At 34.2% G+C, this 27,729-nt stretch overlaps 1 protein-coding gene, 1 long non-coding RNA gene and 1 pseudogene across 5 annotated transcripts in view; 1 reads left to right on the top strand and 2 right to left on the bottom strand.

Moving 5' to 3' along the window:
• The window catches only part of SBF2 (SET binding factor 2), a 382,691-nt gene that overhangs the window by 248,600 nt on the left and 106,362 nt on the right, over positions 1-27,729 (bottom strand). The gene's annotated exons all lie outside the window — the stretch shown is intronic.
• Positions 1,174-10,100, top strand: LOC116666445. Its single transcript, XR_004323297.1, has 3 exons — positions 1,174-1,677; positions 9,819-9,824; positions 10,090-10,100. It is a non-coding gene; the product is annotated as an uncharacterized LOC116666445 (long non-coding RNA).
• LOC106730550 lies at positions 21,228-22,454 on the bottom strand (annotated as a pseudogene).

Raw genomic sequence — 27,729 nt, 5'->3', positions numbered from 1 at the left:
TAAAATAGAACTTAACTTTCTCAAACATGAGACAGAGGTATATCGTAAGTCATTGCCAGGGCTACTATGTAATCATATAACTCACATTATTTATCACAGATCTGTTTTCTGGAAACATCTAATATTCTAGAATGAGAAGATTAATTCTGGCAATTTAAGCCAACTTGCTATCTATACCAAAGCCACAATTTCTGTGATAGGAATGAAAGAGGATATAAATTAGAAGAACAACCATGGGGAAGGGTATAGCTCAAGTGGTAGAGTGCATGATTAGCATGCATGAGGTTCTGGGTTCAATCCCCAGTACCTCTCTAAGAACAAATAAATAAATCTAATTACCTCCCCCTCACCAAAAAATAAGGAAAAAAAACTAAAAAAAAAACTAGAAGAACAACCAATAAAGATTAGAAAAAGGGAATGGCACACACACACATGCATTTAAATTCAGGAATTAAACTAAACGAGCTTAGCCAACACCAAAGTATGTGTAGGAGTGTGTGTTGTGTGTGTGTGTGTGTGTGTGTGTGTGTGTAAGAGAGACAGACAGAGACAGTGACAGAAAACACCATGAATGTAGTGTAGGCAATTCTACCTAATATTCTACTCAGTGAGATTATACCCTAGAATGAGCGTAAGATGAGAAATGGAAACCTCTTTTCTACATAGTTGACCTCAATTCAGGAAGGTCTTTTAGGGGAAAAAATCTTAGTACTGTGTATGATTCAAGAATTTAAGCCATAATTTATCATTTTCAAGTAACACAAACCCAAACTACACTAACAATTTCATCCAGCGCTCAGGTGGAAAAAATAATCAATTTCTTCCAACACTGAAAAAACCAGCTGCTTTAGATATAAGATTTAGTTTTATATTATCTCTGTACTGTACTGATTTACCAGTAAGATTATCTTGGCAATACAAGATTTGTGCTTTATGTGAGTCTTCTTCTGGATTCTCTATTCTGTTCAATTGATCTACAATATTTGTATGTTTTATGCTAAAATACAATGCTATCTTGAATTCTACAACTTTATAATAAATCTTGAAATTACAGAATATAATCTTTCAGCCTTTTCCTCCTTCAAGACTTTTTGGTTGTTCTAAGTCCTTTGAATTTCTATATAAATTTTAGAATCATCTTGTTAACTTTTACCAAAATATTCCATGGGGATTATTATGTTTGGGGCTATACTGCAACAATAGGTTAATACAAGAAGGTTGTTGACCATTCTGTGAAATCCAATCCATGAACACGATTTATCTATTGCTTTATCTTCTTACATTATCTCAACAATGTTTTGGAGTTTTCAATTAGAGGTCTTTGTTATGTTCCCAATCTTAGGGGAAAATTGTTTCGATATTAGTCTATTAAGTAGAATGTTAGCTTTAAGTCTTTTGAAGATGAACTTTATCAGATTAGGGAATTTTACTTACAGTCCTAATATAAGGGGAAAATTTTTTTCAGTATGAGTGGAAGTTTAATTCTTTTAATATTTTTCCTGCCCCTTCTGGGGGAAAACCATAGTCCTAGACTGGGAGCTGAGGGGGTGGGATGGAGGAAGGAGCCCTATGTACTTGTTTGAACCTCCCCTGAGTAAGTCTTCTACTGCTGACCTGTAGCGGAAGAACGGTGCACATCGTGGCTCAAATGCCAGACTCTCACTGTTCTAAGATTTAGTAGATTTTCTTGAATAAATGTTTCTTCATTTGCTATATGCCCTTAGGACCATTTACAGAGACTTTAAATGGTTGATTGAGGTTTTTGTGTTTGGTTCTTTGTTTCAACTTTCACTGGTTACTGGTTTTATAGGGAAGAGGTTCTGCAGAAGCATCTCATGTCATCGTGTCAAAAGACATCTCTGACTATACATTTTTTCTGTCTTTTAATGGAGTGTTAAACAATCCTTGTATTCCTGGGATAAAGCCCTTTGGTCACAGTACATGATCTATTTTATATATTATTAGTTTCAAATTGCTAATATTTTGTTAAGGATACTTTTACCTATCTTCACTAAGGACATTAGCCTGTTATTTTCTTTTCCTGTAATATCTTGGCCTGGTTCTAAGATCAGGGTAATCCTGGCCTCATAATAAGCTGGTAACTATTTCCTTCTCTTCTACTAACTGAGAGATTTCATGAATAACTGGAAATAAGTAAATGCTATAGGTGTTCAAAGGGAAAAAAGAAAACACTGCATCCCAGAATTGGTATGAGTAGTCAAATTTGAGTTTGGCCTAAGAAAGATAGTCTTAGGAGAGAAGGATAATGAAAACAGCATAGCTAAAGGCACAAATATGGGAAATTTCCAAACAACTTTACTAGAATTCAGCAACTTTTGGCATCTTGGTAATGAGCCACCAAAACATGATTATAGAAATACTTTATTCAAGGAATTCATATCACCATCTTTCAGTCCCTTCATGAAGAATCATCACACTGCTCATAAGTTTATATAGAAATGCAAAGGACTTAGAACAGCCAAAACCACCCTGAAAAAAAAAGGGGGTAAAGTTCAGATTTCAAGACCCATTATAAAGATACAGTATTCAAAATAGTACTACTGGCATCAAGACAGACAAATAGATCATGGAACAAAATAGAGAAAGCAGACACAGATCCACACATTAACAACTGACTTCTGACAAAGTACAAAGGCAAATTCACTGGAGCAAGGATAGTCTTTTAAAACAGTCTGGAACACATGAATTTCCACAGGCAAAAAAGTGAACTTCGATCCATACCTTGTACCATATGCAAAAATCAACTGGAAATGGGTCACAGACCTTGTAAATTATCTAAAAATTAAAAATTCTCAGAAGAAAGCATAGAAGAAAATTTTTAGTGACCACTTTGGATTAGGAAATGATTTCTTCTTAGATATGAGGACAAAATGACAATCCATAAAAGAAAACAAAATATGAAATAGACATTATCAAAATTTAAAGCTTCTACTCTTCCAAAGAAAAACCTAGTGTTACAACAAGTAAGATACAAGCCACAGCCTTGAAAAGAAATTTACAAACCATATATGATAAAAGATGTTTATGCATAATGTAAGACAACTCAAAACTCTAAAAAAGGAAAACAACCCAATTAGAAAGTACAAAAGATTTCAATAGACAGTTGACCAAAGAAGATATCCAGGTGGCAAATAACAACATGAAAATATGTTCAATATCATTAGTCATTAAAGAAATTCAAATTAAAATCATGAGACACTATGACTTATCTATTAGGATAGCTAAAATTAAAAAGACCGGCCATACTAAGTGTTGATGAGGATGTGAAGGATGTTCATGTACAATGACAGTGAAAATGTAAAATGGTATAACCACTTTGGAAAAAAACTTTAGATGTTTCTTATGAAAGTTAAACATACACCTACCATCTGATCCAGTCATTCCACTACTGGATTTTTACCCAAAAGAAAAGAAAGCATATGTCCAAAGAATATATAAATGTTCTTAGCAGCTTTTTATTTGTAATAGCCCCAAACTGGAAACAACCCAAAGATCCACCACCAGGTAAAACAAATTGCAGTTTATCTATACAATGTAATATTACTCAAAAAAAAAAAAAAAAAAAGAATGAAGTACAGATACATGATAAAACATGGATGAATCTCAAAATAATTATGCTGATTAAAATAAGCCAAACAAAAGAGAATACATAGTACATGATTCCAATTTATATAAAACTCTAGAAACTGCGATTTAATCCATAGTGACAGAAAGGAGATAAATGAATGTCTGGCAGAGGGAGATGTTTGGGGAAGCATAGGAGGGAGACATTATCAAGAGGCAATAGGAAATTATTATGAGTGATGAATAATACATTATCTTCACTATCGTGGTTTCATGGGTGTTAATATATGTCAAAAATTTTCAAATATGTGTAGTTTATTATATGTAAATTATACCTCAATAAACTCACTTAAATAAAAATTTAAGGAAAACACAGGAAGACACCCATCTCTGAGATACAACACATACCAAAAAACACATTAAAATTAATTTTTAAATTTTAAATTAAAATAATAATTTAAAAATTGATAAAATTAGACTTCATTAAAATTAAATATTCCTGTTCTTTGACAGATATGTATAAAGAAATGAAAAGAAAAGACACAGATTGGAAGAAAAATATTTACAAATCATCTATCAGTGAAGGACTTGTATCCAGATAGGTTAAAAAAAATAATAAATCTCTAAACTCTTTAAGAAAACAGAAACCCCAATTTTAAAAATGGGCCAAGGATTTGAACACATACTTCAGCAAATAAGACATACAGATGGAAAATGAGCACATGAAAAATTGCTCAATAGTATAAGTCATTAGGGAAACGAAAATTAAAACCAGAATGAGATGCCACTATACACAGTACAATGGCTAAAATTTAAAAGACTGACCCTACCAAGAATAGGCCAAGATGTGGGGGTACTTGAATTCTCATATACTATTTGAGAAAAATGTTTTCAAAAAACACATTGGCAGTTTCTTTAAGAAGTTAAATACATACACATACATAGTTAAATCTATCCAGTATTCAACTTCTAGGAATTTATTTAGAAGAAATGAAATCATATATCCACACAAAGACTTGACACAAATGTTCATAGCAACTTTACTTACAAAAGCAAAAATTTGGAAATAACCAAATGTTCATCAACAAGTAAATGGATCAACCAATTGTGTGTGTGTGTGTGTGTGTGTGTGTGTGTGTGTGTGTGTAAAATAGACTACTACTCAGCAATAAAAAGTGAACTATTAATATATGCAACAAAGATGAATATCAAAATAAGAATGCTGCGTGAAAGAATCAAGATAAAAAAGTATACATACCAGTATGACTCTATTTACATAAAATTCTAGAAAATGAGGTCACATTCACAGGTTCCAAGCAGCTTTATCTTTTGGGAACCCACCATTCAACCCACTACAGTGACAGAAAGCAAATCAATGGTTGTCTGGGAATGGGGAGCAAAGAGAAAAAAGGATTCAAAAGAGGCATGGAAAAACTTTTGAGGTAATGGATATGCTCATTATTATGCTTGTGGTAGTGGCTTCATGGATATATGCGTATGTTAAAAGTTATTAAAGTGTACCTTCTGTAATTAAAACACCTTCATTTCTCACATCTGAGTCTCAAAATACAACCATCATATGGTACTGAACAAAGTAAGTGACCACAAATTCAAAATAAGATAAAGGGGGAAAGATTAGGAAAGGATATGGAATTGAGAAAGAATAGCAGAACAAACTGAGCTGTAAATTATGAATGACAGAAGCTAAGGAAAGAGTTCCATTACTTAAATGGGAAGAAGGGTTAAATCAGACAGCTTAAAATTAATGCCCTGAACACTGTCTGCTATGAAGGCCCTCAAGAAAAACACTTTTAAAGGCTATAAACAGTTAATGTATCAGTGAATTAGTAATACTTGAAAAGAATCACTGTATCAATGAAGCATTCATTCAGTGTTACCTGTAGTAACCATAAAGCGGTATTCAGAGACCCAAACAAAAAGTAGGGAGCACAGAATATCAAAGAAGGCTGCAAAAGCAAATGGTAATAGATAATTTTTTAAGGTAGCTATTTGTACCAGTACAGCAAGCCAGATTTTCTAACAGTAACACTAGTATAAACATGATCAAAACAATTAATGTTTCATCTTCACTCTTATTTTCTAAGAATAAAATTTTATATGCTAATGACTAAAGTGGGACCAAAGGTTAAAAGGGGCAGTAAAAGAGGAAAGAAGGAATTCTAAAGGACTGGCCCCTTTCTAAACTCTTATAATACCTACAATTTGGTAATGCACTGGACAATCCACAGAAACACAAAAATTCTTGCTATATTGTTCAGAAACCATTACATTAGACACATATGCAAAATATATTTTTCTATTCCATAAAAAGTTCAAAGTTTAAAAAATATAGAAAAATAAATAGCTATAGATTTATGTACAAATAAATTTTACTATGTTATGTGAAAAATATCACACATGTTAAGGGATGAAAAAGTAATCCTTGAAAAAAACCAAACATCCTCCTTAATGAGCAACACCCATTTGCCTCAGTGTATCATGCTTAGTTCACATGACTAGCAGCTTGGTTTGGCAGTCTCAATGCATAACACAAATAATTCATAAAAGTTTGACAATATTATTTTTAGTTCACATGCTTCTTGGATTTAGCCCATAAATGCTTCTACTTTATGCTACTCTAGGGACTCCATTCAGACACAAATACATTTGTTAGCCATTGTGAGACTGAGGGGGAACTGAGTACATATACCATTTTATTCCAAACACATACATTTCATTTGGGCAGAGTTTAAAGTACAACAATTTAAAAGAAATGACTGTCGTTGCTTCTAAACGGACTCAGTGAAGTGTGACAGTATAGGTTAGACTATACAATACTATGTACAAGAAGAACATTTCTACTTGGTAAGGTCACCAGTGATTATGACCTGATTAAGTTTAAAATTCTAATTCTCTTTCATTAAACTTTCATAAAATGTTTGAGAATTGTTATACAAAATATCTTCTTAAATACAGTGTTTACAAGCACCTTGATTATATTATGAAGTACAAAACATTTTTATTTTTAATGAGGGAGAAATATATCTAAAATTAGAACTTAACACAAACATCTGAATCAATTGTTTTCCCAACTACTTCCAAACAAAATATTTCAAATTCCGCACAAGATTCTGTAAACCCATGAGTACAAACTCTAATCTTGACACTGAATTTGGATTATCTCCATGGAGGAAATCCATGAACCAGATGTGAATTTATTCTTCCAGATGTATTTTATATGTTTGAAAAATAAAACATTTCTTCACTGCATTTATTGGAGGCCACTTAAAATTACACTAAAAACAGAGATAGCAAAATAGAAAGCTTACGAGTCTTGAGTCTTGTACTACTCTAAAGCAGTCATTTATTAAATTACTACTAAATTAACCAAACTACATATATAGTTGCTACATCATCAACGAACATTAAAAGTAGCTCGTAACTCAATCAATTTAACATTTATAATCCACCATTTTTCTCAGATTTCAGTAGCCATATTAATTATGACATAAATTGTTTTAAACAATTTTGTTTTGATATTATATAGAAATTAAAGGGAAAAATACACCTATAATTTTATTAGAATGTCAAGATTTCAATATCTGAGATAAACTTCTACTCAGAAATAAATGAATCACAGTAAAACTTTAATAAAATTAGTCATATACCTGAATCTAACTGCATGGTTTCAAATTTTTAAATCATTTTATAATACCAATGACATAAGTTGAAGAATCAAGAAATTTAATGTCACAAAAACCAACCTCCATTATATTAAGACCTCAACTAACTAGAAATAAAAATGGTTTCTCTAGCACATACATTTCCTTTGCCCTCCACCAGAGATGCTTTTAAATACTTAAAGTTCCTATTTAAGTATTTTTTTAAAGTATAAGCAGGAAAGTGAGTGATCTTGTTGAAATGTTTAATTTTATCCAGGAAAAGAATGTACACACATGATAATTAGTTATGACAGTTGTAAGTGAGTGTAACATTAGTGGTTATTTTATACGAAAATTACTTAATGCACTGAGAAATAGCAACTAATCAAGCGTCAATGCACATTACAAAAATATAAACACATACACAAACACATTAAACTGACAATTTTTGTCCTTATGTCTTCAGTGATTTAATAAAATGTCTAAATTATGACATGCTACATAAAATGAGTATTTTAACTTTACCAACCCATTTTAATTTTAAAATAATATAATTTTCAATAATTTCAGAGGAGTACTTTATTCATATTCCAAGAATTAAAATTCTCAACTAAAAGGAGAAAATTCTCCAGGTAGGAAATATTATATAAATAACTTATTTTTTTTGATGTTCACCCTTATTTATTTATTTATTTTATTTTTACATTTTTTAATTGAGTAATAGTTATTTTACAATGTTGTGTCAAATTCCAGTGTAGAGCACAATTTTTCAGTCATACATGAACATGTATATATTCATTGTCACATTTTTTTTCGCTATGAGCTACCACAAGATCTTGTATATTTTTCCCTGTGCTATACAGTATAATCTTGTTTATCTATTCTGCATTTTAAAATCCCCGTCTGTCCCTTCCCACCCCCCACCCATTTGGCAACCACTAGTTTGTATTCTACGTCTATGAGTCTGTTTCTGTCTTGTTTGTTTGTTTTTTTAGATTCCTCATATAAGCGATCTGATACGGTGTTTTTCTTTCTCTTTCTGGCTTACTTCACTTAGAATGACATTCTCCAGGAACATCCACGTTGCTGCAAATGGCGTTATGTTGTCGGTTTTTATGGCTGAATAGTATTTCATTGTATAAATATACCACATCTTCTTTTTCTAGTCATCTGTTGATGGACATCTAGACTGCTTCCATGTCTTGGCTATTGTAAATAGTGCTGCTATGAACATTGGGGTGCAGGTGTCATTTTGAAGTAGGGTTCCTTCTGGATATATGCCCAGGAGTGGGATTCCTGGGTCCTATGGTAAGTCTATTCCTAGTCTTTTGAGGAATCTCCATGCTGTTTTCCACTGTGGCTTTCTTTACTTCCCTCTCCCACTCTTAATGATTTAGATGTCTTCTTTTACAATTTTGTGTTTATTCTTTTTATAATTCATGGCAGTTATCTCCTTTCCAGTTATAAGTTTCTCATTTTTGTAGCATCCTGCTTCTTTTCTATTTAGATTAGACCTGTGAATATTTCTTTTAGCATGGGTTTAGTGTGGCTAAACTCTTTTAGTTTTGCTTGTCTGTGAGGTTCTTTATCTCTCCTTCTATTCTAAAGGATAGCCTTGCTGGATAGAGTATCCTAGGCTGCACTTTTTTTTTCATTCAGGACTTTGAATACGTCTTGCCACTCCCTTCTGGCTTGTAGTGTTTGTGTAGAGAAATCAGCTGAGAGCCTTATGGGAGTTCCCTTGTAACTATTTGTTTTTCTCTTAGTGCCTTTAGGATCATTTCTTTGTCCTTGACTCTGGCCATCTTGATTATGATATGTCTTGGTGTGGGTCTGTTTGGGTTCTTCCTGTTTGGGACCCTCTGACCCTCCTGTACTTGGATAACTGATTCTTTCTTTAGGTTTGGTAAGTTTTCAGTCATGATTTCTTCAAATACCTTTTCAATCCCCTTTGTTCTTTCTTCCCCTTCTGGAACCCCTATTATGCACAGATTTTTTATATCTACATTTTATATTATCCCATAGGTCCCTTATATTGTTTTCATTGTTTATTTGTTTTTCTCTCAGCTGTTCTGATTGGGTGCTTTCTGTTGTCCTGTCTTCTAGGTCACTTATTCGTTTCTCTGCATTATCTAGCCTGCTTTGTACAGCCTGCAGGTCAGCTCTCATCTCAGCACATGAGTTTACTAATTCTACTTGGTTCTTCTTTATAGCTTCTATTTCATTTTTTACATATTTTATATCTCTAAACACTATTTCTTTTAGTTCCTTCAGTACTTTGATCAGTTCTTTTTTTAAATCTTGACCTAGTATGCCATCAATGTCTATTTCCTTGATCACACTTTCAAGGGATTTCTCTTGATTTTTTAATTGGGAGTGGTTCCTCTGCTTCTTCATACTGCTCATTTTTCTCTGGCACTGTGGCTTAGGGAGTATCAGTTATATTGTTCTCCTGGAGATGGTGTGCTCTTAATGATTTTATCGAGAGGTCTTTGTGTCTTCACCCTATTTCACATACTCAGCTTGCTGTTTCCAGAGGCCCTCTGTTGGCACCCAGTGGCTGTTCACTAGCAGATCGTGCCCCCTCCTAACACTGGGTCAGGAGCTGAGCTCTTAACCTGGTGGGCGGGCGGGGGTCACTCCCCCTCCAGATGCCGCAGTCAGATGCTGCGCTCAGTGGGAGGCAGGTAGGTGGACTGCGCCCCCTCCCAGCACAGAGGTCAGGTGCTGCGTTCTTGCCAGGAAGGGGAGTGGCCGCCCACCCTCTCCTGACACCAGTCGCTCTGCTGCTCTGTGCAGCTGCCCGCTCTGCCTCTGGTCAGCGCTCCGAAGGCAGGCTCAGGGAAGACCACAGAACAGCCCTGCCCCTTCTCCAAGCTGAATCTCAGCTCCTTGTTTGTCTTGGCAGCACAAGTTCTCTGAGGTGCCAGGGCAGAAAGATCCTATCTGCCTTGGGCTGTAAAGAAGTCTCAGTCCTGCCTAGGAGGTTACAGAGCCCCAAGATGCGGATTCAGGGCTCAGCTCCGCCCCCACCCGGGCGCTGCGCACAGGAGGAGATGGCGGCTGTGGCTGCGCCCCGCCTCTCTTCTCCCAAGAAGCGCCAGTAATGGCGGCCTAGGTCTGAGGAGACAAAGGCTACAGCACCCCCTCCCCCCAGGGCACACCAGCCGTGTTGCTTTGCTTTTTTCGATATTTATCAGGGACCGAGGTTGTTCTGCTCCATATCATCTCCCAGCCACGGCGCACAGCCCCCTGCAGTCCCCTGGGGCTGCATCAGTGTAGCCGCCCCAGTCCTCCACCCGGCTCAGGCAGTCTGTCCTGGCCCCAGCTGCCGGCTCGCGTCTCGGGCTGGGTGTCGCGGGGACCCTTTGTGCCCGTTTAACTCAGTTCTGTTGGTCAAGGGTGCTCGGGACAGATCTGAGCCTCGGAGGCTCCCCCTCCGTCCTGCTGGCCTCTCCTGTTGGAGAGGGGAGACCTAGTGAATGAGCGCCAACCCTCCTTTGCCACTCCCTGCGGGATCGGTCCTGCACTGTTTTGCTTTTTCTTCTTTCTTTTCTTCCTTTTCTACTGCCAGATTTTTGGTGTCTTTGTCTTTCGAAGAGGGCAATGCTCTGTTGGAGTTTGGCAGGTGCTCTGGTTGGCTGAGTAAGTCCGTAGATGTGAGTTTTGGTGTATTTGTGGGAGAGGGTGAGCTACAAGCGTCTTTCTACTCCACCATCTTGCATCTCTCTCTAAATAACTTCTTTTTAACCTGAGTGATGGGGATGACTTCTTACACGCATCAGAAATAAGCATGAAGTAGGAGATAAGAACACATGCTATGAGCTTCAGTAAAACTGTATAATAACTCAAATCAGAGAAACAGTGTTTCTTTTCTAATACTCTAAAGTACCACAAACAGATCATTTTACACCCACACATATTTATTCAGTGCACAATTCTGGTGTTATGCCAATAACTCTTCGCTTAACTAAGAATTCCTCTCTGGAAATAAGTAATTGTGGTTGGATTTTAAATACAAATAAATTAAGAACAAAAATTTAGCTTAAGTGCTCTTAAGAAAACAGATGTTTTCTTTTCACTATTAAAAAGAAGATCGATCAAGCCTCCTATTCATTTAAGAAGAAATTAGTAGTTTTATTTAAACTTATTTGAATTTGAATGACATAAAAGTACTCTGAATCTAGAAAGTTGAAAAATCTCTGATTTCAGGGAATGAAATATGAATGACACTAGCCATGAACTAAAATGTCACATTCCATACATGGTAAGATTGAACCTTTTATTTCGACTCATGAAAGAAAAACAGAAAATCTGATAGCAAATCTGGCACTTATAATGAGACAAAGATAAATGCAATCTCCAGTATGTCCATTAGCAAACATCTTAGGAGAAAATAAACTTTGTAGGATTCAAGAAGCAGAACACACAGGCAAAAAGAATAAACAGAAGAAGTGAGATGAAGGAAAGCAAAATCATTTTAATCTGACACAGCTCTTTAAATAATATGGTATGTAAGAGAAAAAGAATATAAGAGAATGTTTCTATTAAGACAAAAACTATATTGAAAACAGGATGAAGAATAAATAGAAAAAAACGTATTCAAATTGTGTACTTACGATGGAGAACAGAAAAGAGGAATTTTTTCATCTTTTCCTCCACCAAATTATCTTTTTAAAGCATCAAAGAACAGTTGTTATCTGACAGAAATCATTCTCTAACAAGAATATACATGCTTAAAGTAATTAGATTTTTTGGTGGCATTTACCCCAAGCTTTATTGAGGTATAACTAACAAATAGAATTGTAAGATATTTAAAGTGTACAACATGATGATTTGATATATGTATACATCATAAAAGGATTTCCCCTCATATTAACACATCTAAAATGGTACATTTTTTAAAAATCTTATGTATTTTTATTTAAAACTCATAAAATAAATGTTTGCAGAGAATAAATAAAGTATCAAAACATAAACAAACTTGTTTCATCTAATATTTCTCTGTAAGAATTATATGTCAAATAAGGAAATAGAATACAATTATTAAAGATTTCTAAATGTGTTTAAAACAATTAAAACATTGCTATATTTTTCAGTCAGATATTTACTGAGAGTCTACCACGTGACAAGTATTCCACTAAATGCTGAAGATGCAGTAGGCAAATAAGCAAGACATAATCCTTGCCTTCATAATGATTATTTTCTAGCAGGGCAGTAAAACATAAGTTAGAGGTGGGATAAGTGCTACTCAGAAAAATCACTCAATTTTTCACTTTCTGGAACATTTCATATTAGACAGCAGTTACTTACTAACAAACTTTAGTAAAATTCACAAGTGAAATTACTGAGACTGATGTTTCTCTTACACGCAGTTTTTAAAACCTGAATCCATTTCTTTAATGCTTAGAGTTCTTTTGAGATTTTCTATTTCTTTTAGTCAACTTTCATAATTTATTTTTCTCTAGAAAACTAGAAATTCTAAATTTTATTAAAAATTTTTCTATTTTTAGACTAAATCTGTTCAAAGTTGCTATTTTAATTTCTTAAAATCTCAACATGAGCCCTTTATATTTCTGAAATTATTAGTGTGTACTATTTCTACTATTTCTTGACCAATGTTCAGGGGAATTTGCCCAGTACTGACTCCATCATTTATAAGTTGTGTGGAATTAAGTAAAGTTTTTAACTTCTCTGAGCTCAATTTCCTCAATTTTAAAGTGGAAATAAAATTAGTAATTTCCCTAAAGGCTACTTAAGGAATTCAACAAGATAATATATGTAAAGCATTTAGAACATGCTTGACAAATAAGTGCTAGTAAATGTTACATATTATTACTAAGTGTGGATTTATTTTCATGCATCTTGTTTGGAACACAGTATGTTTCTTCAATCTAAAAATCTCATGATTTTCCTTAATATTGGAAAACTTACACCATTTATCTTCCTTTCAGATATTGTCTCTTATTTATTCTCTCTATTCTCTGGTTCTGAAACTTTTATTAGCTCTAAGTTAGGCCCTCTCGTTCTCTTCCATTTTCTTAATATTTTATCTATATATGTATTTTTCATGTATCAGTGCTGTTTTCTAGGTGATATCCTCAAATCCCTCTTCAAACTCTCTCTTCAAATGATTATACAACACTATAGTAAAAAATATATTATGGCAAATAGAAAAAGAATGCAAAAGTTTACTGAATGAAAATCACTGACAACTTTTATTTCAATTACTGTATTTTTTCATTTCTAAGCATCTCTTTCAAATCTAGTTGTTCCTCTTTTATATTACACAAGTTTTCCACTAAGATTCCTATTCCTTCTTTTAATTTCTAATCATTTTAAACAAACTTTTAAAAAAATTTCTTCTTGAAGTATAATTGATTAACAATATTATATTAGGTTCAGGTGTACAGCATAGTGATTTAACATTTTTACAGATTGTAATCCATTGATTATGATATGGATGACTTCATCATTGTTACAGAAATTCCTGGCTTCAGTGAACAAATAAATGTATTCTTTTAGATGGTTTTTCCATGAAATAATACAAATAATCCCAGAAATGTATATTTCTATCCCAAGTACTAGCAGTTCTAATCTCTTCCATAAATCATCTTTTTAATAAAGAACTGCAATACATGTTGTGTATTTTCTGAAGTAATTGTGACAATAATGATAACAAATACATTTGGGTAGTATGTTAAGAATTTACATAATCCTTTAAGTAAATTTAAAACACAGTATCTTTCCTTTGTTCCTTACAACCACTTTGGGAAGATGATAGGCCAGGATTTACTACCCTCATTTTATTTATTTTTACTGAAGTATAGTTGGTTTACAACACTGTGTTAATTTCTGGTGTATAGCATAGTGATTCAGTTACATATATATGTGTGTGTAGGTAGGTAGGTAGGTAGGTAGGTAGATAGATAGATTTCCTTTTCATATTCTTTTTCATCATAGGCCATTACAAGGTATTCAGTATAGTTCCCTATGTTATATAGTAAGATCTTACTGTTAATCTAGCTTATATATAGTAGTTAGTATCTGCAAATCCCAAACTCCCAGTTTATCTCTCCACATTCCCCTTTCCCCTCCGGTAACCACAATTTGTTTTCATGTCTGTGAGTCTGTTTCTGTTTTGTAAGTAAGTTCATTTGTGTTACTTTGTTAGATTTCCCATATAAGTAATGTCATACAGTATTTTTCTTTCTCTTTCTGGCTTACTTCACTTAGAATGACATTCTCCAGGTTCATCCATGTTGCTGCAAATAGAGTTATTTTATTCTTTCTTATGGCTGAGTAGTATTCCATCACAACTTCTTTACCCAGTCATTTGTGAATGGACTTTTATGTTGCTTCCATATCTTGGCTATTGTAAATAGTGCTCTGAACACTGGAGTATATGTACCTTTTTAAATTAGAGTTTCCCCTCCGGATATATGCCCAGGAGTGGGGTTGCTGGATCATAGGGTAAGTCTATTTTTAGTTTTTTAAGGAATCTCCATACTGTTTCCCATAATGGTTGCACCAAACTACATTCCCACCAACAGTGTAGGAGGGTTCCCTTTTCTCCACACCATCTCCAGTATTTATCTTTTGTAGACTTATTAATGATGGCCATTCTGACTGGTGTGAGATGATACCTCATTGTAGTTTTGATTGCATTTCTCTGATAATTAGCGATATTAGCATTTTTTCATGTGTCTACTTGTCATTTGTATGTCTTCACTGGAGAAATGTTTCTTTAGTTCTGCCCATTTTTGGATTGGGTTTTTGTTGTTGTTGTTGTTGTTGTTGTTTGTTTGTTTTTTGGTCTTGTTTAAGTCTTTAAGCCATTTCTGAGCTCTCAAATTCTGTTCCATTGATCCATATGTCTGTTTTTGTGCCAATACTATGCTGTTTTGATTACTGTAGCTCTGTAGTACTCTGTGAAGTCGGGGGGGGGGGTTATTCCTCTGGCTTCAATCTTTTTCTTCTTTCTACTTTTGCAATCCTGGGTCTTTTGTGATTCCACATAACTTTTAGGATTATTTGTTCTAGTTCTGTGAAAATGTCCTGGGTAATCTGACAGAGATCACAAAAACCTATAGATTGCTTTGGGCAGTATGGCCATTTTAGCAATATTAATTCTTCTAATCAAAGGGCATGGAATATCTTTCCATTTCTTTAAATCATCTTTAATTTCCTTAATCAATGTTTTATAGTTCTCCATGTATAAGTCTTTCACCTTGGTCTCGTTTACTCCTAAGTTGCTGGTTTTTTTTTTTTTTTTGATGCACTTTTTAAAAGGGACTGTTTTTGTTGTTGTTTTTAACTTTCCTTTTCTGATATTTCATTGTTAGTGTAAAGAAATGCAAAGGAATTCTGTATGTTAATCTTATATCCTGCTACCCTGCTCAATTTGTTTATCAGCTCTAGTAGTTTTTGTGTGGAGTCTTTAGAGTTTTCTATATATAGTATCATGTTATCTGCATATAGTGACAATTTTACCTTTTCTCTTCCAATCTGGATCCGTTTTATTTCTTTTTCTTGTCTTATTGCTATGGCTAGGACTTCCAATACTATGTTGAATAGAAATGGTGAGAGTGAATATCCTTGTCTTCCCAATTTTTAGTGTTTTTTGATTTGTTTTATTTTTTTAATGGAGGTACTGGGGATTGAACCTAGACTTCATGCAAGCTAAGCATCCACTCTACCACTGAGCTATTTCCCTCCCCCCACCCCTCATTTTAGACATAAAATTGAGGTCCAAAGCTGTTGGTTCATGTGCACACACAGAAATAAACACTATACTCTCACTTACTATTCTTTAGTAGTACACATCTGATCATCTATTACTGTAATTCTTTTTTGTTTCCTGCCAATTCTGGATATTAAAGTCCTACAACACTCCCCACCTATTTTAGTGCATCAATCATTAGTATAAAATACTAACTGAGACTCCAAATCTACCAGACACACAACACTGCTATAAGCATTATGAAAACATCATGTAATCTCAATTCTAAGACATATCTTTTAGCACTTCAATGTTTCTATAATCACGATAGATCTTCCAATTAACATCCAAAGAAGCCTGCCGGTGACTATGCAGAGAAGTAAGTTATGACACTACTATAAACACAAATGTGCATTTAAATATTTACCTGTTCATCTGAGTATTATTTTGGTTGAGATATCTGAATTTGTGGCACCAAATGTGACTGAATTTTAATTCGAACTGAATCCCTAGGTATCTGACAAATTTTTTTAAAAGATTATACTGTGATGCTGCTCTGAAACAGACAGTAAGAATATACATATAAAGTTGAATACCACATACCAGGTAAGATAATTAAGTACAGTGGGAAAATGTGAAATCTTTAAGAACTGATTGCTGAATTCCAAAGCCAGGACAGAATTTATACATCAGGGAAAATTCAGGTATTCTTTTCCTAACATTCCAATGAAGCACTGACAGATCTATTTTCTAAAACTCTTCTTTTGTCATGTTATTCTCCGGCTCGAGAATCTATAATAGCTTCTTATTGCCTCCTAATTCAAAGACACACCTCTACACAATTTTCAAGGCCATCCATTAACTGGTTTTATAAATTTATGCAATTTTCATTTCCATTTTCCCCTCACTTCTGCCTCCCTGAGTCTCTGCTTCAGTCATGTCAGTCTCTTAAAGGAAGTTCCCATCTTTCCTACAACCCTGCCTTGATTTGTTCACTTCCCCCCATTATCTTCTTCTAAACAAATAAAACCCTGTCCTACCCTCAAATGCAACTCAAGTCTTAATTTACTTAATTTTCAGTTCCTGCTGTAGTTAGAGACACTCTTAAATTATCTATGACACTTACCTATTTATTTGTTTCTTAACTATTGCTTTTTCCTAACTTAGATCTTAAGAGCTTTGGAAATATAAACCCATCATCCATCCTTTCTCTTATCCACTAGAGGAGAGAAATTCTATTAGAAAGAACAGGAATTTTTTCCTATCTCCTTAAAAGATAGTAAACTAAATCTCAGAGAAATTAAATGAAATGCCCAGATCAAAGAGCTAAATACAAATAGTTCAACCTAGACAAAAACCCTTTTTAGAGACCTTTCCCTTCAACATAGTATTGACACCTGAGTTAAGGAGCAAAACAAAAGGTATATATCAAACCCAGGTCCTATTTCGCTTTTTACCTTAATATAAAAAATAAAATTAGAAACAGAGCCACTATATACTTCTATTACTTACATGCAAACCCACTGACATTCCTCTTTCTCAATTAGACTGAAAGTTTATGAACACTGAATTATAGTTCCAATACAAATTAGGTGTGGTTACTGCAAGGGGAGGGGAGAGAGAGAATTAGTTATGCACTTCCTTAGAGACACGAAGTTGTATTTAACCTTGGTTAAAGCAGCTTAAGAGTCTCTCTTGGGTGCTATTTACACATTTTTTTTTCCTGATTTCAGTCATGCAATATGATTCCATTTGGGATTTCACGTAAAGTTGGAATGCTGTATTCCCTAAGGAAAGAGCAGTGTTTAGTTAAAAAAAAAAAAAAAGGAATGTGATACTTCTGGTCAAAAGTTCTCTTTCTGGAATTCATGATAAATGAAAAGAATTTTGGCTGCTTCTATGCCGTTCTACATCCCACAAGCAACGTGCAGTTCCTCATGTCACTACAACCTGGTTATTCACTGAAACAACTGATCTTATTACAAAACAAGTTAAAGAAACAAACAAAGCCTCCTTCAGTTCCTGCCTTGATTCATTATTAGAATTCACCTTTCCTTTCACCTCACCCACAATCCCAGATATTGAATGCCAAATGTTGGTCTCACTGAAAGACAGGACATTATACAATTTAAACATCAGCGAAATTGAATTCAGCTATCCTTAGTCACTGACTGATGACTCTATTCCTATTTGTACATTTTTAGAGTAATACTATGTCCTTCCTGGAAGTCCTTTTTGCATTCCAGATTACAACAGGGACTGAAGTACAACAAAGGAAAAATGCAAAAAGTCAAGTATCAGGACAAGAGTTAGAGGCATACACACATATGTAGGTAAGTCTGGGTCAAATTTCTATTCAGTAAGATAATAATCTTTAATACAAAATTTTAAATAAAATTTCAAATACTTAATTTAGCCTAAAACAACTTCCACCCAAAATCAGAGATAATGATTAAAGTAGTGAAAATTTATTTCTAAAACTTAAAACTGTTATAAAATAATTTTATAAGAATACTAGAAATCACACTTAAACAGCTATACACATTCTGTATCTAAACTGACCAAGGTTCATTCAACAAATGACAATTATCTTTACTTCTACTGCTGATTACCTGCTGGGAGCACCAAAACAAAAAACAAAAAAAAAATCCTTCCTCCGTTAGAGTCACATCTGCAGGAAAAAGGCTGCTAAAAAAAGAACGGTCTGCTCTTCCAAGTTAATATCCTGCCAGTAGATACTTTGCAATGCTCAGGGCTGAAAACTGTTTTCAAAGAAATAATTTTATATTTTCATATATTTAAGGCAGAAATTCCAGACTCAGAAAATTAAAATGGTAGTTGTACTATTATTTAATATTAATATATTCTACTGAATAAGTCTGCCACTTTTGCCTGAGGCTCTGATTTGTACCATATTTTCTAAAACCCCATAATAACAAAAATCGTCTCAGTACTCCCCTTCCCCCTTGCCTTTGAGCAAATCTATTCACCATCTATGATTTTCATGTGTAAATACTAGTATCAACAACAAACTAGAGACAAATTTCATTTTGAAAAATCCAGAAAGTGAGAATATGGATATATGTACAGATAAAAATTTTGAAATAAAACAACAAGCACTAACTACTCTTGTTGAACTGCACTTAATCTTTCAAATAAGCAGAAGTTTAGGTTTTCCCCTTCCTCCCTCCCCAGCTCCTGCCAAACACCATTCTACTTACTGTTTCTAAAAGTTTGACCGATTTAGAGACCTTATATAAGTGCAAGCATACAATGAACCTCAAGGTTCATCCATGTTGTACCATGTGACAGGATTTCTTTCTTTTCTAATGCCAATATTCCATTGTATGTATATACCACATTTTCTTTATCCATTCATCAGTCAATAAACATTTGAGTAGCTTATACATTTTAGCTATTCTGAATATTGCTGCTATGAATATAGGCGTACAAATATCTCTTTGAGACTCTACTTTCAATTCTTTGGGGTATATATCCAGAAGTGGAATTGCTAGATCATATGGCAATTCTAGTTTTAATTTTTTGAGGAACTACCATATAGTTTTCCACAACAACTACACCATTTTACAGGACAAAAGTTCCAAATTCTCCACATCCTTGCTAACACTTGCTATTTTCAGGATTCTGGAAAGTAGTCATCCTAATGGGTGTGATCAAAATCACTGTGGTTGTGATTTACACTTCCCAATTACTGATGGTTGACAACACTGAATGAATTATCTCCAGTCAGAGATATGGAATTGACATTCAAAAGAGAAAATAATCAAGCACAGAGACATAACTGAAATACATTTAGATAACAGTCAAAACCTTCAGGTAACAGTGGTTTGCTTCTTCCATCCCACTTAGCCTGTTTCTTCCCTTGAACTCTGCCAGTCTCTCCTTTTTCTATAGAATACTCTCTCTTTCAATTCAATTCTGTTCTTAAGAAAGGATTTAATGTGAATTTGGGAATGTTTCTGATTTCTCCTAGGGACATTTACATACAAAGCTTTAACATCCTTTATATAAGGAAAGATATTTTTCCCACATTTGGTAAGGAGAAGCTTTAAGCCACAACTGTAAGGCAGAGGTACTCGAGCGCTGGTACTCTCAAGCCAATTTTCAAGATGACTAACTAGTAGTTGGTCACTTATTTCACCTAAGGCTAACCACTTTAGAAATAAAACAACCAACATGGATATAAGAATATACTTTGGTACCCACCAAGTATTTACTTGGAGATCTATAGAATAAACTATATATCTCTTATGTACTTTAGAGTTTAGAGCAAGAACTCAAAGCTGGTCCTGAAAATCTCCTTCATACTTAAATCATCAGAATTTTCCAACCTCACTTCTTCAATACCTTCAATTATGCACAATACAACCAAAACTCTAAAAACAGGCCCAATGAGCAAACAAGGAGTAAAACTACACACCAAAAAATCTTTGTTAAAAGGCATTTGATTTTCCTTGTAGGAGAACCCTTTGGCTCTCACTGAGTTACTGAATACTATCAGTCTACACACAATTTTAGCAAATTTTATGAAATGACTTTCCAATCTATAACAAATGCATCTACATTGGGGTTGAAGATGGAGACATGTAAGTCTGAATAAAGCACAGTCATCTAGGTTGGCTCTCCTACCTGCACATTGCATATTACTTGCAAGCATCACTTATTACAGCATATTATGAGCACTGATACTCATATTGAGTAGCCTTACTCATCAAAGATTAAATTATGTAAGTATGCAATTTTAGAAAGGTGCAAAACTCACAAGATACATACCTTTGCAGCTGCAGCACACACACACACACACTTTGTCTACACCTTTCTTCTGCTTTCTGCCAACAGCTACCCAATTTTGATTCTTTTATGAGTCACCACATAAGTAGCTCATTACTTTGGCTTTACCACTCCCTGCCTAGTCACACCATACCAACCACCTGACGCAACTGGAGGAAACCCTCCCCTTGTTTACCCTACTGAAAGCAAAGCATGCATTGGGATTAGAGTATCACAAGATACTACAAAACTGAACCTAAGAATGCTCTGCTTTGAAAGAGAAAGGCAGAAAGGAAGAGTACTGAGGAAAAGAAATGGAAGAGAAATGGGAGTAAGCATTGAGACATGAGGCCCAGCTAACAAACACAGTTTGAATAAAAATATTCATTCTTCCTCTCTTAATGGTTTATTTATGACAGATACTTTCAGTATAACATACTACTAATACTTGTTCTGCTTTCTTCCTCTTTTTTTGTTTTTTAAATGAATCAGTTCTTTAATTAGGTTCTCTATAGTAAGTTTAGAACACCAATTTGTGAGGATAAACTCCATCTGTGAGAACAAACACAGAGCAGAAGTAGCCCTGGAGCTGAGGAACAGCTTTGATCCTTCACAGAATTTGAGTCCACAGCTTTCTGATCAACCTCATGCTGCTCTGTAATCTTGTATTTCTCTTTCTCTGTGTTAAAGATCTCACCTTCCTAGTGTCTGGGCTTACGCAGCTTCTTTTTGAAGTAAGCATCAGTGAGATGTTCTGGGATTTTTCATACCACTAATGTCAATTTTGGTTGAGGTGGCAATAACAAATTTCTAGTGTGTTCTACAGAGAGGAATTCAACTGAGGGACAGAGGTCCAGTCACAAGAAGCAAACCACTCCTCAGCTGCTTCAGGAAAATGACCCTCTTGCCTCTGTGGCAACCAGTGAGGATGATGAGAATGGTCCTGGGAGTGATGCTGGCACACAGTTTCCTCACATGCTTACTGGACGGTTTCTTGCCATGGCTCAACGGCTTTCGAGGTACATCTTCAGTAGGAGATCTAGATTTTGCTAAGTTTAACCACACAGGTGCCACCATTCTTGTCACCACCAACTGGTTTTATGACAGTAGCAAGAATCCTCACCTTTTTTTTCTTTTCAATCTTGGATTTAGCTGCTGAATACTTCCTCCCGTACAAGGCCTTTCTGGAATACACAGCCGATCAAGAATATCGGCCAATTCCTCTGACTAGGACAGGGTTTCAACTGCAGTGGGGCATCCCCTTCTTAACCTTCTTACCCTTTTTAACCTTGCAGCCAGCAGCATCAACCTTCTTGCCTTCAGATTTTTTTCTCCTTAGTGTCTGGATTCTCAGTTTTTTCTTTCACCTGCCATTTTGCAAGATGGGAAAGCCTTCCTCTCAATATCATTAGGAAAAACTAAAGATTATCCCTGCTATCTGAGTAGTTTTATAAAACTCCACAATTATCCAATACTTTGTTTAGCCTTTTTGCACCTCTACTTGTTCTTTTTCTGCTATCTTCATTAGGTTTTCTGTATTGCTGCTTACAGTGATGCTGCTTTCATATAATTCAGTGCAATGCTTTCTGTATTTTCAACGTTCTGGAACTGTCCTAACAATTTAAGAATTATCAGTTGCCTGTTAACGAGCTACACTAGAAAGAGTAGTAGGTCAATAAATGGGCATGCTGCCCTTTCCTATGACAAATCTCTAACAACTCTTTTCTTAAAACTTTATAAAAACTTTTATTAGAAGTTTTCATCTTAGTATAGCACAGGGAAATATATACAAGATCTTGTGGTAGCTCACAGCGAAAAAAATGCGACAATGAATATATGTATGTTCATGTATAACTGAAAAATTGTGCTCTACACTGGAATTTGACACAACATTGTAAAATGACTATAACTCAATTTCAAAATGTTGAAAACAGGTTTCATCTTAGAATAATTTTAGACTTACAGAAAAGTTGTAAATACAATAGAATTCTTGTCTATTCTTTACCAGTTTCCTCTAATGTTAACATCTTATATAGTCATGGTACATTTGTCCGAACTAAGAAATTATCATCAGTGAAATATGATTAACTAAGCTACAGACTCTATGCAGATTCCCACTTTCCCCACTATGGTCCCTTTTCTGTTTCAGGATACCAAATGTACTTACTGTCATGACCCCTTAGTCTCCTATGATCCATATAGATAAGCAATCTTTGCTTTTCTTTCTTTTTTTTCCCCTATATCATGACAGTTTTTAAAAGCACTGGTCAGAAATTTGGTAGTGTCCTGCAGTTTGGGTTTGTCTAAGGTGTCCTCATGCCTATACAGCCATTATGAGTTTGAGGAAGAATGTCACAGAAGTAAAGGTCTTTCTTGTTGCATCATTATCAAGTGGTACAGTCCATCAACATGACTGACAACATCAACGCTGATGACTTGAATGACTTAGATAGTACCAGTGTTTTTCACTACATCCACTGTTATCAATCTGTTCAGGTTTTCTTCTTCTTCTTGAGTTTTGTTCTGATAGTATATATTTTGTTTAAAAAATTTTGCCTCATTTAGAATTTAAAACTATGTATGTTTAAACTGCACAGAATATTTTACTCTTTATTGTTAATGTCCTCTAAATCTGCAGATTTTTGGTTTTCTCAGTCCAGAGACAATATATTATTATTTTCTTTCTTAGATTTTTGGGGGATTTGGCCTATTTTGCATATCTTTTGTTTTGAGTTTTATTTTCAATTATATTTTTGGTTTTCTAATTAACTATCACTTCTTAACTCCAGTATTTATCAAAGAAGCATATTAGGATCTTGACAAGATGGACAGGGTATTGATAGATCAAAAAGTGATGTGAAGGCAAACAGAACAATGTACATGACTAAAGCAAAGGACTGGAAAAAAATGGGGGATGTAATCTGATTTAGCTAGAATACATAAAACATGCAGGATGAAAAAGTAAGAATAGATGTACACAATACTGAAAAGGTTCAAATAAAATATTCAGTAAATAGACCTCCTCAAAAAATTAAGCATAAAATTTTCATATGATCCAGCAATCCCATCTCTGAATATATTTCCCCAAAAAACTGACAGCAAGAACTTAAAAAAGATATTTGCACACAGATACTCATTGCAGCATTATTCACAATAGCCAAAAAGTAAAAATAACCCAAACATCCACTGATGGATGAATGGATAAGCAAAATGTAATATACAAATAAAATGGGGTAGTATTTATCTTTAAAAAGGAATTAAATTCTGATACTTGCTATACTCTAGATAAACCTTAAAATAATTATATTAAATAAAATAAGCAAGACACAAAATAACAAATATTATATGATTCCATACAGATGAGATGCCTAAAATAGGCAAATTCACAGAGACAGAAAGGAGAAAACAGGTTACCAGAGAAGGACAGGAAAGGGGAACAGAGACCTGTTAGTAATGAGTACACAGTTTCATTTTGAGATTAAAAAAAAATTCAGGAAATGGATAGCGGTGATTTTTTAACCACAATGTGATTATACTTAATGCCACTGAACAGTACATTTTAAAATGGTTAGGACAGTAAGTTTTATGCTATGTATTCTTTACAATTTTTATAGTGGTAAATTAAAAAGCATAAAATTTAGGATCTTAGCCAATTTAAAAGTAATTCAGTGGTATTAAATACATTCTTCTTATTTTCCAGTTTATTGAGATATAACTGACACATAATATAAGTTTAAGGTGTACAGTATAATGGTCCGACTTACATATACCTTGGAACAATTACCACAAAAAGTTTAGTGACCATCCATCATCTCATAAAGATACAAAATAAAAGAAAAAAGGGGAAAAAAGTTTTTGCTACTTTTTTCCTGTGGCAAGAACTCATAGGATTTACTCTCTTAACAATGTACATATATAACATACAACAGTGTTTATTATTCATCTTACACATTATATCACTTGTACTTATAACTGGAAGTCTATACCTTTTGACCACTTTCATCCAGTTACCCCTCCCTGAACCGCCACCTCCGCTAACCACAAATCTGATCTCTCTTTCTATGAGTTTGTTTGCTTTATAAAGTATAACTGACCTACAATACTGTTACTTCCTGGTGCACAACATAGTGATTCGCTATTCCTATACATTAAAAAAAGATCACCATGATCAGTATAGTTACCATGTGTCATCTTACAAAGATATTATGTAATTATTTACTATAATCTCCATGCTGTACATTTCACTCATATGACTCATTTATTTTGTAACTAGAAGTACATACCTCTTAATCTCCCTCACCTATTTCACACACCTCTCCACCACCCTCCCCACTGGCAACTACATGTTTGTTCTCTGTATCTATGATGCTATTTATGTTCTGTTCTGTTTGTTCATTTGTTTTGATTTTTATATTCCACATAAAAGCGAAATCATACAATATTTATCTTTCTCTATCTGATTTATTTCACTTACTGTAATACCTTCTAGGTCTATCCATGTTGTCACAAATGGCAAGATTTCACTTTTCTTGTGGATAAGTAATATTTCTTCACATACATCACATCTTCTTTATCCATTCACCTATCTATGAAGACTTAGGTTGCTTCCATATCTTAGCTATTGCAAATAATGCTGCAATGAACACAGGGGTACATACACTGTTTTGAATTAGTATTTTTGTTTCCTTTGGAAAAACACCCATCAGTGGGATTGCAGGATCATATGATAGTCCTAGTTTTTATTTTTTGAGGAATCTTCATACTGTTTTCCATAGTGACTGAACCAATTTACATTCCCACCAACAGTGCACAAGAGTTCACTTTTGTCCCTGTCCTCACCAACACTTACTACTTATTGTCTTTTTGATAACAGCCATCCTAAAAGGTGTGAGATGATATCTCACTATGGTTTTGAATTATATTACCCTGATGATTAGTGATGTTAAGCATCTTTTCATGTGTCTGTTCAGCATTGGAATTTGGAGGAAAATGTCTATTCAGGTTTTCTGCCCATTTTTTACTAAGAATGATTTTTCATGTTGAGTGGTATGAGCCCTTTGTATATTTTGGATACTAACCCCTTTTCAGATATATCATGTGGAAATGTCTTTTCCCACTCAGCAGGCAGCCTTTCCATTTTGTTGATAGTTTCCTTTGCTGTGCGGAAGCTTTTAGTTTCATATTGTTCCATTTGTTTATTTTTGCTTTTGTTTCCCTTACCTGAGGAGACAGATCCAAAAAACATATTTCTAAGACCAACGTCAAAGAGCATATAGCATATGCTTTCTTCTGTAAGTTTTATGGTTTCAGGTCTTACATTCAAATCTTTAATCCATTTTGAGTTTATTTTTTAATACAATGTGGGAAAGTACTCTAGTTTGATTCTTTTGCATGTAGCTGTCCAGTTTTCCCAACACCATTTATTAAAGAGGTTGTCTTTTCACCATTGTATATAGCCCTGACTCCTTTATTGTAGATTAATTGACCATATAAATGTGGGTTGATTTCTGGGCTCTCCTTTCTGTTCCATTGATCTATGTGTCTGGTTTTGTGCAAGTACTATATTGTTTTGATTACTGTAGCTTTGTAGTATAGTTTGAAATCACGGAACATGATACCTCCAGCTCTGTTCTTCTTAAGATTGTTTTGGCTATTCAGGATCTTTTATATTTCCACACAAATTTTGGAATTATTTGTTCTAGTTTTGTGAAAAATCCAATTTGTATTTTGATAGAAACTGTACTGAATCTGCAGACTGCCTTTGGCAGTATGGTCATTTTAACAATATTAATTCTTCCAATCCATGAGCACGATAAATCTTTCTATTTCTTTGTATCATCTTTAATTTCTTTCATCAATGTCTTACAGTTTGCCAAGTATGGATCTTTTACCTCCTTAGTTAGATTTATACCTAATTACTTTATTATTTTTGATGTGATTATAAACGGAATTGTTTTAATTTCACTTTCTAATATCTCAGTTAACAGCATTAGTGTATAGTGTATAAAAACACAACAAATTTCCTTGTATTAATTTTGTACCTTGCAACTTTACCAAATTCATTTATTACTTCTAATAGCTCTTTAGTGGCATCTTTAGGATTTTCAACATCTAGTAACATATCATATGCAAACAGTGACAGTTTTACTTCTTCCTTTCCAATTTGGATGCCTTTTATTTTCATTTTCTTGTCTGAATGCTGTGGCTAGGACTTCCAATGCTATGTTGCATGAAAGTGGCGAGAGTGGGCAACCTTGTCTTGTTATTGATCTTAGAGAAAATGCTTTCAGTTTTTCACTGTTGAGTATGGTGTTGCCTGTAGTTTTCCAATATGTGGTCTTTAATATGCTGAAGTATATTCCCTCCGTACCTACTTTGTTCAAAGTCGTTATCAATAAATTGATGTTGAATTCTGTCAAAAGACTTCTTTGCATCAATTGAGATAATCATTTGATTTTTATTCTCCAATATGCTAATGTGGTATATCAAACTGTATGATATGCAGATGTGGAACCATCTTTGCATTCCTGGGATAAACCTCACTTGATCATGGTGCATGACCCTTTTCATGTATTGATGAATTCAGTTTGCTAGTATTTTCTTGAGGATGTCTGCATTCCTGTTCATCAGGGATACTGGCCTGTAATTTTTTGTGTGTGGTGTCTCTGTCTGGTTTTGGTATCAGGGTGATACTGGCCTCACAGAATAAGTCCAAAAGCTTTCCTTCCTCTTCCATTTTTGTGGAATCATTTGAGAAGAATAAGCATTAATTCTTCTTTAAATGTTTGGTAGAATTCACCATGAAGCTGTCTAGTCCTGGAGTTCTGTTTTTTGAGAGTTGTTGATTATTGATTTATTTTCATTACTAGAAATCAGTCTGTTCATAATTTTTTATTTCTTCCTGATTCAGTTTTGAGAGATTGTATGTTTCTAGGAATTTACCCATTTCTTCTAGTTGTCCATTTTATT

This window comes from Camelus ferus, chromosome 10 (assembly GCF_009834535.1).
Source record: "Camelus ferus isolate YT-003-E chromosome 10, BCGSAC_Cfer_1.0, whole genome shotgun sequence".
Taxonomy (NCBI): Eukaryota; Metazoa; Chordata; class Mammalia; order Artiodactyla; family Camelidae; genus Camelus; species Camelus ferus.
The sequence above is the reverse complement of the archived record's forward strand: the minus strand, read 5'-3'. Positions and strand labels throughout refer to the sequence as shown.